The sequence below is a fragment of the Limulus polyphemus genome, unplaced genomic scaffold, assembly GCF_000517525.1.
Source record: "Limulus polyphemus unplaced genomic scaffold, Limulus_polyphemus-2.1.2 Scaffold150, whole genome shotgun sequence".
NCBI lineage: Eukaryota > Metazoa > Arthropoda > Merostomata > Xiphosura > Limulidae > Limulus > Limulus polyphemus.
This window is the reverse complement of record NW_013665760.1, coordinates 618,437-630,501: the sequence shown is the minus strand read 5'-3', so window position 1 is coordinate 630,501 and position 12,065 is coordinate 618,437. Positions and strand designations below refer to the sequence as shown.

The window sequence follows — 12,065 nt, the reverse complement described above, 5'->3', positions numbered from 1 at the left end:
GGGCTATCTGCGCTAGCCGTCCCTAATTTAGCATTGTAAGACTAGAGGGAAGGCAGCTAGTCATTACCTCCCACCGCCACTGGCTACTCTTTTACCAAACAATAGTGGTATTGACCGTCACATTATTACGTCCCCACGGCTTAAAGGGCGAGCATGTTTGGTGAGACGGGGATTAGAACTCGCGAACCGCAGACTGCGAGTCGAGCGCCCTAACCACCTGGCCATGCCGGGTCAGGGTGCAAGGGAGGTGTGACGTGAAACCTTATAAGTGTAGTGAGTTTTGGTATAATAAGCATGAAGTACGGACGTAGTATAGGACCACCAAGCCAAGTGCAAAAAAATTATCATGAAAGTAAAAATATCGATTGAATTTGAAATTTAAATCGTTTCTGACTTAAGCTATTTTCTGTTATATCACCAACGTTTTAAATAATAAACAAACCTCTTTAATCAACCGAGTCTCTAACTTAAGAAAGCAACAAATATTTTTCCAGTTTTTTATATTAGGTTATGCTTTTGTTGCTATGCAACATGACATCAAAAGCCATTGTTGGAAAGTATTGTTATCCAAACGCACTGGCTTTTCTATACATTAGAAGCTGTTAATCTAACTAATTTTTACCAATAATTATTCAATGAATACGCCACAAATTCATTTCATGACTAATCTTAATTTTGATTGGCTCACAAAGGAAGTTCCCGACGTTTGACTGCCTCGAATGCACTTTTCTGCCTCATTGTTTGTCAAGCTTGATTTCGCAAAATTTATTTATTTCAGTTAGCTATGAAACGTGAGGTTAGAGTATACTATGGGGTGGGGGTGGTAGTACTCACCCCGTCATTTTGACGGGCTATACTTTTATTTAAACGCGGTGAGATATAAGCATTACTTAGACTACATATTCAAATAAGTATGGTGTAATGCATTTTTTACGATAAGTATGATATCAAAACAGTTAGTACAGGAGCCAATCCTGAAAACGGGTCATCCTGTAACACTTTGCTGGAATACAGTTCATCCCAATTATGCTTTAATCATCCATCAGTTTCTCTGATCTCTAATTTTCAAGGACTATTACTTCATCAGACAGTATTTCCTTGTACCATGTGAAAAGTATTGTTCACGGGATTCCTCTGGTGAATTAACTGATTTTCTATGAATTGTTTAAAGTATGGTTTTCTTGGCACTTGTGTATGATGTTAAAATAGATACACAATTAAAAACACTTTTAATTCAGGCCAATCTATGACCTCCAAAAAATTGACTCTACATGTTTCGGTGTTTCACGATGAGGACGTTGAAACACGTAGAGTCAACTTTTTTGAGGCCATAGATTGGTTTAAGTTAAACTTATTTTTAATTGTATATATATTTCAACATTGTGTGTTATTTAAATTATTTTAATTGTTTAAAGCCAGGGTTTAATTTTCTGTCAAACTAACTATGACAACTATAACTGACATTATGCACATTAACTGCTTCCTAGAGGCTTTTCTCAGCATCAATTGGTGCAGATTCATATATTTATTGTGTGACATTTATTTACAAAACGTACTGAGACTCCAATCAAAAACTGGAGTCTGGCCTATGTAGCATCTGTGTGTTTTTGTTTTGTTTTAAGCAAGACAAATTTGGAAACCTTGAGGAAAGATAATTTCATGCTCTGCCTGTTGACCCTAAAAAACAAAAAACGGGTAGCAGTTGGGATGCTCGGTAACATCTTTTTTGCTAACTATGCTTTTTAAATCATGCTTGGGGCATTCATAAACATTGTCTCTTTTAAACTAAGTAGCATCTTAGATAATGTTTCACAATCTCCTACCCTTTGATTCTTTTTCCTTCCCTTTACCTTGACATACTATGAACTTGGAGAAGTTCCTACCAATCTGGGGTGTCTTGTTATCTTACATAAGCACTAAATGTGATGCTTCTTGGTCATCATCGTATTTCAATAACTCACACTTATTGTCCTGATGTGACATTTGTTGGATTATTTAATATTGAATTCTACACCCTACTCTTCTCTATAATATAAGCACCACCATTAGAACTCTAAAAAAAACAGAATAAATGAAATCAACAGGTAAGCATGAAGCACAAAATAAAGTACGTAATTACCACCGGGAGAGGACAATATATTTCATGTTTGATGGCAAAACAATATGTACCTTTATATAATTAAAGCATACAGTTACCTTGTTAGAACACACAAAAGGACTTAAACAATATTATTGCCACAAGTGCGCCAATAAAATCATCTTGACAGAATCCACGGTGTAATGTATTTTCTAATTAAATTTCACGTAATGCAAAAAATATTCTCAAATAGGCCTGTCATGAAAGGTGGGTCTATACAATAGTTCCGTAACCATTATGTAATCAAGAGCCTTACTAAAACTATATATATCAAGTAGTCACAATTCTGATATAAACCACATTTTTATAACATGTAATCACAATATAATGTAATCTTCACTAAGGCTGTATATACATCATTTAATCATAATGCGACCTAAACCTAACTAAGAATATATACACTGTATACAACACGCAACTGCTGAGTGATACAAGCTTTAATTCGCTAACTGTGGTGTATATTATGGAGAAACAGGAAATAATCAGATGAGGCCATCCAATGTATTTTTCGTGGTAAACCATGAGAAACGAAATCAGCAAAAGACAGGAAAACTACAAAAGCTCTGGAATGGAACGTGTTTAATGAGATTTTTTGCTAGTTGTGGTAGTGATAAAGCACGTAAGTATCGCCGAACGAATATCTGTCGTCTAATTAGAAATTTATTCAGAAGCCAAATATGCCTATTCTTCTAGCTCATTTTTGACATATTCAAGTCAAAGCTTAGAGTCAAATCACACAAATTAAATTAAAAACTTAAGAACAAGTAACGATGAATAAATCCAATGTGTACCTTCATGTATACAGTTATGTTCATATATGTATTAACATAACTGAAAACATGCTAAGATGTATACTTAACTAGTATTAAAGTTCTATTTTTGGTCAAATAAATATGCAAGCTAGGAGTAAAAAAGGGGCAAATATATGAAGTCCCAAAAATTTACCAATCTGTATTACAGGGATAAAAATAATCAACGAAATTAAAAAACTACGAGTAGAAACTAAATGTAACCTAAAGTATTGAGGTGTTGGGAAATGCCCTTTACAAATTAGCAATTTTTCAGAGTTACAGAAATCTCAGTCAACTGGAATAAATTTTTAGGTATTCTAATTGTCTAAATTTGCCAATTAGGCTTAGATCTTACATATTTTATATTTAATTGTAAAATTCCTGTATGATAAATTGATAAATTAGTCAAAAATAAGCACGTCCCTCTTCGTGCAGTTCTTTTAAAAGAAAACCAATTAGATGATATATTAACGTTTTCGTAACCAAAAATTAAACACTTGTTTCAAAATTAAACTTAGGAATTTCATTTAATTATCTGTTGCTCGTAGACAGTTAAAATTGTAACTTTCATACCTTTTTCTATCTCTTTATCTTACAGGTGTAGTTAAATATTTCTTAGTTTATTTATAGCTATGAATATAAATATTACATACTGTTTTTGGAGGTATAAAGCCAACGTTTACTCGCGACCAGAGATATATAACACGTTGTGATTATAATATAATATTCAATTTTTTATTGGACCCCAATCTGTAAGCTTGAAATACTAATTCCTGTTTCTGCGCGCGGTACTTCTTCATTTGTGATCAAAATATCACAGATTAGATATGACATTATAATGAATAGTGTCAATCATGTTGCCCAGGAAAGTAGCGTATTCACACTGTTTTGTTTGTTTTTTTTACTTACTTTTGAATATTCGTCCTGAGCTACTCAAGGACTATCTGATCCAGCCGTTCCAAGTTTTGAACTGATAGACTATAGATAAGATAGTTAGTTAACACCACCTACCACACTATAAATAGTAGGATCTGACCATCATTCTTATAACGCACCCACATCACTAAAGTGCTACGCACGATGTTTTTTGTTGTAATTAGAAACGAACATGGGACTATGAGATTCACAGTCCAGCACGTTAACCACTGGGCCACGCTCGGACCCATACACACTAGACAGGACACATTTAACTCAATGTATCAAATGATTGTATAATCATTTACTTTCTTCTAAAAAAGTGGATATCAAGGCAGATGGTTGGACATTCGTACCACAAAGGATTTTCTCCTTTTATTTATTGGACAGTTGCTTGTTCCAAGTGTTGTTGTTGTTGTTTTTTGTTTTATTTTAGAATTCCAACTTCTATATTGTACCTAAGTGAAACATCTGAAAAACTGCAATAATGCCCAATCTATCCAGTAGGATCTGGTGTTATTTGCAAAAGAATAAAGTCTATTTTAAAATGATCATCGATTGCACATCTTAACAAAAAATTATGCAGCCACTGCTACTAAAATGAGAAAGCATTTTTTTTTATGTTAAATTTGACATCACAGAATACGTAAGGTGTACACGGACTTCAAAACATCATGTTACCACAACCAAGTACTAATGAATAGAGTGCTGGACTTAATGTGACTATCTCAAATACTATTTTAAACCCCGAAGAAGTCAGACCAGTGATGTCTGAGGTGGTCCATGTATTCAAGATGTGGCAACACTATAAATACACTTTTTGACAACCACTTTGCCAATAACTGAAGAACGGTGTTTCATGACGCTATTTTACTTTTATCCTGTCCAAATACTGGTCTTAGGGTTTAAACAATGGAGAAAAACAAGTTTTGAAAGAAGATAAGCAAACAGAAGCCATACGCATGGTCATGAAAGTAGCTGAGTATATCCAAACATGGATCCATGGTTGTTTCCTGTGATTTGACTGAACTGGGTACAAATAATGGAGCAAGAAAGTTGTATGGAGGTCAGCTAGTTTTAATGCACTTTTCAAAAGAGGTTGAAAACATATTTGAAGGTCAACAATTATCTAAAGCTGCTTCGTGCATGTTAAGCTGTCCACCTACCGTAGCTGCTTGTGAACGCAACTGAAAGGTGTTCAGTAACATGCAAGAAACAAACAACGAAACAATACTGTTCACAATAAACCCAACAGCTGAGTGTGTTACTGTTCACCATAATCTCCACCTCCTTCAAAGTGAAAACCTAAAAAGTGGATTAGGAGTGAAGAGCGAAGGCTAGCAACCGTAAGTGCGAGCAGTAGTGGTACTAAGGTGGAGAAAACAAATGAGTAAGAATGCAGCTTCAGATGGGGACGAGTTCAATGAAGTCTGATTCAGAATAACAATGAAGTGATAGACAGAGAGTTCCAATTCAGTAGTTTATAAACCATTTTTTATGTACGTTACTGTTATTCAGAAAAACTAAAAATTACAATGAAAAAAAGGGCACTCCAGGGAAACAACTTGTCTGTTTGTCAGATAATGTTTTAAGCACAGTTACACAAAGGGCCATCAGCCCATAAATATCGTTAATTTGATTCGATAGGCTATAGGGAAGGCATCTAGATGATATCACCCACCACCAACTCTTGGGATACTTTCATCTGATCGAGTAGTGGAATTTAACCGTCACCGCACCCCTAACCCCAAAAGCAGTTTTTTTTGCGTCAACATGAACTAAGAATTCTAGAATTCACAGCCTAAACTCGCTAGCCACTAAGCTACGACCGACCCCTAGGGAAAAATATTGTTTGTTTTTGAATTTCGCGCAAAGCTACATGCGCTAGCCGTCCCTAATTTGAAAGTGGGAAGGCTAGTCATAACCACCCACCGCCAACTCTTGGACTACTCTTTTACCGATGAATAGTGGGATTTGACCGTCACATTATAACGCCCCCACGGCTGAAAGGGCGAGAATGTTTGGTGGGACGGAGATTCGAACCCGCAACCCTCAGACTGCGAGTCAAGCACCCTAACCACCTGGCCATGCCGGGCCAAGAAAAAGAGATGAAAGTACCCTATACTATTATAAGGATGTATTTGTCTTGTAATATTATGCCAAAGAAACTTTCTCAACAAAGAAGTTGCGAGAACTTAATAGGTGTATAGGATTAATTATTGACCTGTTAAATATTCTACAACAAAATATAAATTTGAAAAAGAAAAAAAAATCTCTGAAAAAATTTTGAAAAAAAAAGACTTTTAAATATTATCAGTAAAAATGTAAAGAGAATTTTAACATGTTTGGTACGTAGAACAGATTAGTTGTAGTAATCTTTGGGCGTAGATGTTTATGCTTTGTAATATATCTAGTTGTTTATTAATAATACTTTAATTCCTAGCTACGGGTACGTGTTTGTACTACCTCTCGAATTCCTTGTGGATTATACAACTTATTATAATAGCCAGTATCGTTTATGTTGTCAGTACCAGGAGATTTCACTTCTCTCTGTTGCAACACGCTTCTAGTCTATACCTACGTCAGAACACGTCATTCTTAAATATTAAATCGATACTTACACAACGTATGAATATATTTCGACAAACCGATACAGTCGTTGTACAAGTACGGTAATCCATTTTAGACGAACGTTTCCTAACTTACTTAAACAAAAAACTTTCAAGAAATTAAAACTCTTAGAATATTAAATTCTATCTTCATCTGATCTTGAAAGTGGTTACTGATATTGTTGATTACGAAATCGAGTCTATAAAAAAAAATTAGGTAAGAAATTTACTGAAACGTTTACAGCACACACACATTTCAAGAACGATACAGTAACGCTGGTGATCATTTTAGTATGGTAAAGTTTTAATCCACGTTCATTAGTAGCTACAGTTTATATTAGGCAATCGCATGGAAGAAACTGTTCTATTCCAAAACATACTGATTGAGGCACATTGACGTTTTAATCGTGTGTGCTTGTCTTGGCCAAATGATAAAAATGCCCTTTATTCACAGAAATAATTACGAGTAAGATCATAGTGATTAGAAATGGCGTTTCAAAACAATAAATAAAAAAAATGTGGCTAGAAAGTGGTACACATATTTAAAAAATGGTTTTAGGAACACACGAATGACGCAACTGTCTTTTCTAAAGTGATAATTCAGATTATTACATCTGTTTTAACACTAAAAACGTGTGGACCGGTATGTACAAGTGATACCCAAGTTAATACACGTTAATGGTTTTTAGTTAAATGAATTAGTAAAGTGATTTGAAACTTCCCGGATTTTGACATTTTAAATCGATTCCTAAAACTTTGGGTTTTATATTTTTCAATGAATAGAATTCCGATGATAAAGTGTGAAAATATAAAAACACATAATTCCTGAAATAAAGAAACAAAAATGAAGCACGGTTCCAATTTCATTTCTAAAAAATGGGGTGTATCGTAAGAGGCTTAGAATAACCAGTGACTTGTCAGAATAAGGTTTGAGAGTATGAGCAAAATACATAGAAAATAGAACACAAGGGCATTAGTGTTTTTCTTTAATAATAAACAAGAATATCCTCACTAATACCAACTGACTAAGTTGATATTATCTATGTATGAGGTCAGTTTTTTTGTAAATCATTAGATCTTATTTGTTCACATCATACTTACAACTTGTGAAACAGTGGTAAAACACTGGCTTATTGAGTTACCTTGAGTGTGTTTCGAATGCTCATTGCGAACTGAAGACTGGTTTGATCATAAAAGATTTGGACGTGAAGTTCAAGTTAACTTAGTATGAAAACATATCCTGCTGATTGAACTAATCAAAGAAGTAAAATATTTCATTCGACTCGTGATATATTTTCTTTTAAATATAACCTCATCTTGCCTTTAGCGATCTGTATTCGGTGTAACTTTTAAAAGGAATAACACGATCGTTTGCTTTTTAATATCAGTGTTCGTTTTTTGCACATAACGACAGTTTGGAAAAGTTACGCCAACAGTGAAACAGCAAATTCTAACAGAACTGTTTTATCACATTAGCTCTTAAAATGTCTATTGAACATTAGAAAAAAAAATCGTTTCAAACAATAATACCTGCCTTGAATTTCGCGCAGAGCTACAAGAGGGATATCTGCGCTAGCCGTCTGTAATTTACTACTTACTCTTTTACCATCAAATGTTGACCTTCACGTTATAACGCAAGAATGTTTGTTGGGATGCGGACTCGAACCTGCGACCAGTACCCTAACCACCTGGCCATGCCAGACCAAGATGCCTTGGGTGCTATAACCGAGATTAAATTGTCACTTGAAAACCTTCACGGGACTTTTTGACAGCCAATGGTTTTATTTATATTTCTCCTTCTAAGAACTACAAATTCACATCTCAAACTGCAAAGTTTGATAAATATATTCGAATCTCCTAAATTCACGGAAAATTATCAAATGAAATATATAGCAAGTTTGAATGTAAATGTACAAAATTAAAAATTATACTTACTCTTTTTGGGCGAATAAATAAACTCACAAAAACTCAGAGTAATTTCCATACAATAATTATACAAAATATATCTAAATACAATTATTATGCATTGTTTCAATGTACTATTATGCATTGAGCTGAAGAAATTGTACTGATACACTTTCTAGAAAAAAGAAAAAATTTAAATATAGAAAAGAAACAGCGTTAAGTTTACAGACTTACAACGCTAAAATTCGAGGTTTGATTCCTCGCGGTAGACACAGTAGATAGCCCAATGTTGCCTTGCTTTAAAACAAACAAACAAGATAATAAAATTCTTATCAGAGCAGATTATTTTCTATTTACCTTAGTTATAGCAATACAAATATAGTTTAAACACTCTACTAATACATTTAAGGTTCACGACCTCTGGCCGCGAAATCGTGCTCCGCACTTTAGAGCTGTGGTCGCGCTGTAATAGTGACGGTCAAATTCCATTATTCCATTAGACCAAAGTAGTCTAAGAGTTGGCAGTCGTTGCTTTTGTTTAGCTGTCTTCTCTTTAGCCTATCCATCAAAATTACGTAGATAGCGCTTTTGTATCTGTGCAGGAAATTCTGAAACAAACTTCATAAATAATAAGTAAGTGAAACATCCTTAATAGCTCCTTAACATTAAGACGCTTTAGTCTCTACAATTCTAAAAGTCCAGAGCGGAATTATAGAAACTGAAACGAATAGTAGTCTTTAACTGCTTAAATTGAAAGAATGATAATAAAAACCCTATAACCCAGAGCTTTCGAAAGGTGGACCTTTCTTCTCCCGGGGCAAACTGGTTAAATTGATAGCCTGACATACTTAAGTTTTCTCAGCTTCATTCTAAATTTCCGCAAATTCACATCCAGAATAAAAGTTATTCATTGGTGGTTTTCAATTCTAATAAATTTTCAAACGAAAAAATAAATTCAGTGTTTAAATGCTAAAGTTTTGAGCCTAGGCAACCGACAAGTTGGGCGTAAAACCAACTCGAATAGTCTCGCTGCTGCTGATCAATAATAACGGAATTTTTCAATATCCCTACTTTTACGGAATGAAGGGCATTTTAGACTTGGCGTTTTCTCATTTCTCCGAACACATAGACAAGCTATCACTGACACAGCTGGGACAAGAGGAAAATCCTCCATATATACTGTTGGTTCTACAGAAGCATTTTCAGCACGCTTTTGTGATTTTCAATTACTGTTAAGTCAAGTGCGTTCGTTTTTCTGAAGTAAGACTGAAGAACAAATACATTACCAATGAATAGAAAAGCATTAATGGGTTTCAGAGGCTGATACGCTTAAGCAAATGTTAGGTTTAACTTGTATAATGGTATTTTTTTTAAGATTCGAGCATTTAATACACCATGTGTATAATTGCAGGTTTATTATGAAGAACGTATGCAAGCATCATTTAAAAACTTTCGTAACTCAGAAAAGAACACAATTCTAGATAAATGTACCCTAATGTTACCTTCAGGTTTTGAAGAAAATATGTGGTCAAACTTTTAAACTTGAATTCGTTTTGCACAAGCAACGTGCATGTATTTTCATTACTTGCACGAATACACATGGTGGCAGACACCACTTTTAACTCTTTATGTTGTTCCGAATATGGCCGACATTAAAATGGAAATTCAGCTAACTTTTCGGTTCTGGAGTTAGATACAAAACTATTGGTTTAATTTTTTTCGGAACAACGTGTACTTTTCTGTCCACAATGCCAGGTAAACACGTGCATTGGTTTACTTTAACATTGATGATCTCAGTAGAAGATGAGAAACAGTTTTCACAGGAGGGCATGACGTTCGAACATTCAACGTCGGAAATGGGTTTGAAATGAAAACTTCAGAATCAACATTTATACAATAAACATCCCACATACTAGTTAAACTAGAAAACGATTAGTATAAGGTGGGAACAGTAATCGCCAGACAGAGTTTGCACGTTCAGTCTTGGGCATGCGCTTGAAAAGTAAACACTTAGCAATACGGTTAACATGTCAACTCTGGGAAAGAAGATTCAACAATTGACGTTGGACATGAAACCTGAACATCTTAAGTTGTGCAAGAAGAGTGAAAAATAAACATAATATAAATAACTTTATAAGAATGTAAGGTTCTATATCGTATTTGTCACTTTATGTGAACAATAGGTTCTTTCTTCTATCTGTCACTTTATGTGAACATTAGGTTCTTTCTTCTATCTGTCACTTTATGTGAACAATAGGTTCTTTTTTCTATCTGTCACTTTATGTAAACATTAGGTTCTTTCTTCTATCTGTCACTTTATGTGAACATTAGGTTCTTTCTTCTATCTGTCACTTTATGTGAACATTAGGTTCTTTCTTCTATCTGTCACTTTATGTGAACATTAGGTTCTTTCTTCTATCTATCACTTTATGTGAACATTAGGTTCTTTCTTCTATCTGTCACTATGTGAACATTAGGTTCTTTCTTCTATCTGTCACTTTATGTGAACAATAGGTTCTTTCTTCTATCTGTCACTTTATGTAAACATTAGGTTCTTTCTTCTATTTGTCACTTTATGTAAACATTAGGTTCTTTCTTCTATCTGTCACTTTATGTAAACATTAGGTTCTTTCTTCTATCTGTCACTTTATGTGAACATTAGGTTCTTTTTTCTATCTGTCACTTTATGTAAACATTAGGTTCTTTCTTCTATCTGTCACTTTATGTAAACATTAGGTTCTTTCTTCTATCTGTCACTTTATGTGAACATTAGGTTCTTTCTTCTATCCGTCACTTTATACGAACACTAGGCTCTTTATTCTATCTTTCACTTTATACGAACGCTATCGTCTGTCTGTCACTTCGTCTCAATATCAGGCTATATCTTGTGTCTGACATTTTATATGATTGATAGGCTCCACCTTCTGTCCGTTATTAGATGTGAATACTAGGATCTGTCTTCTATTTGTCACAATACGTATACGCTAAGCTCTTTTTCTCCCTGTTACTTTATGCGAATACAAGGCTACATCATCTCTCTGTCTCTTCTTGTGAGCATCATGCTTTAGCTTATATCTATTACTTTACATAAATACTAGGTTTATTCCTCTCTCTGCCAATCTATTTTTCTGTTTGTCCCTTTATGTGACTACAAGGCTGCATCTTCTATCTGTCACTCTATGTGAATACCAGACTCTTCATCTGCCTAGCACTTTATCTCAATGCTAGGCTCTTTCGTCTGTCTGTCAGTTTATATGGATGTCAATTTCTTTCTTCTGTTACTTTATATGTGGATAACAGGCTCTTAATTCACATAAAAACTGCTAAGCTATACATTGATACTGAAAACCCCGATATCTTTAGGAACATGCACGAAATGAAAATCTTGAACACCCCCCCTCCAAAAAAAATAGAACTTCATATCATACAAGAAAGTAACAACATATAATTACATTCATCTGTGAAGTTTAATACAAGAGAAGTGAGTGTGTGTGTGTGTGTGTTTTCTTACCGCTGTCCCACTAGGGAACCAGGAGAAGTGAAAAAATAACTAATATACCTAGCCAGACAAATTCTGTTATCTAATAAACAACAAAATACGTTTTTTTTATTTACACAATTAAAATATCTTCGTACTTAAATTGTAATATGTTTGTTACTTTATGTTGCTTTCTTCTGTATCACTTTCTGTATATATATATATATATA

General features: G+C 34.2%; 1 pseudogene; it reads right to left on the bottom strand.

Annotated features, from left to right (window-relative positions):
• LOC106475831 overlaps nucleotides 1-12,065 on the bottom strand; it is a 278,839-nt pseudogene that overhangs the window by 188,235 nt on the left and 78,539 nt on the right.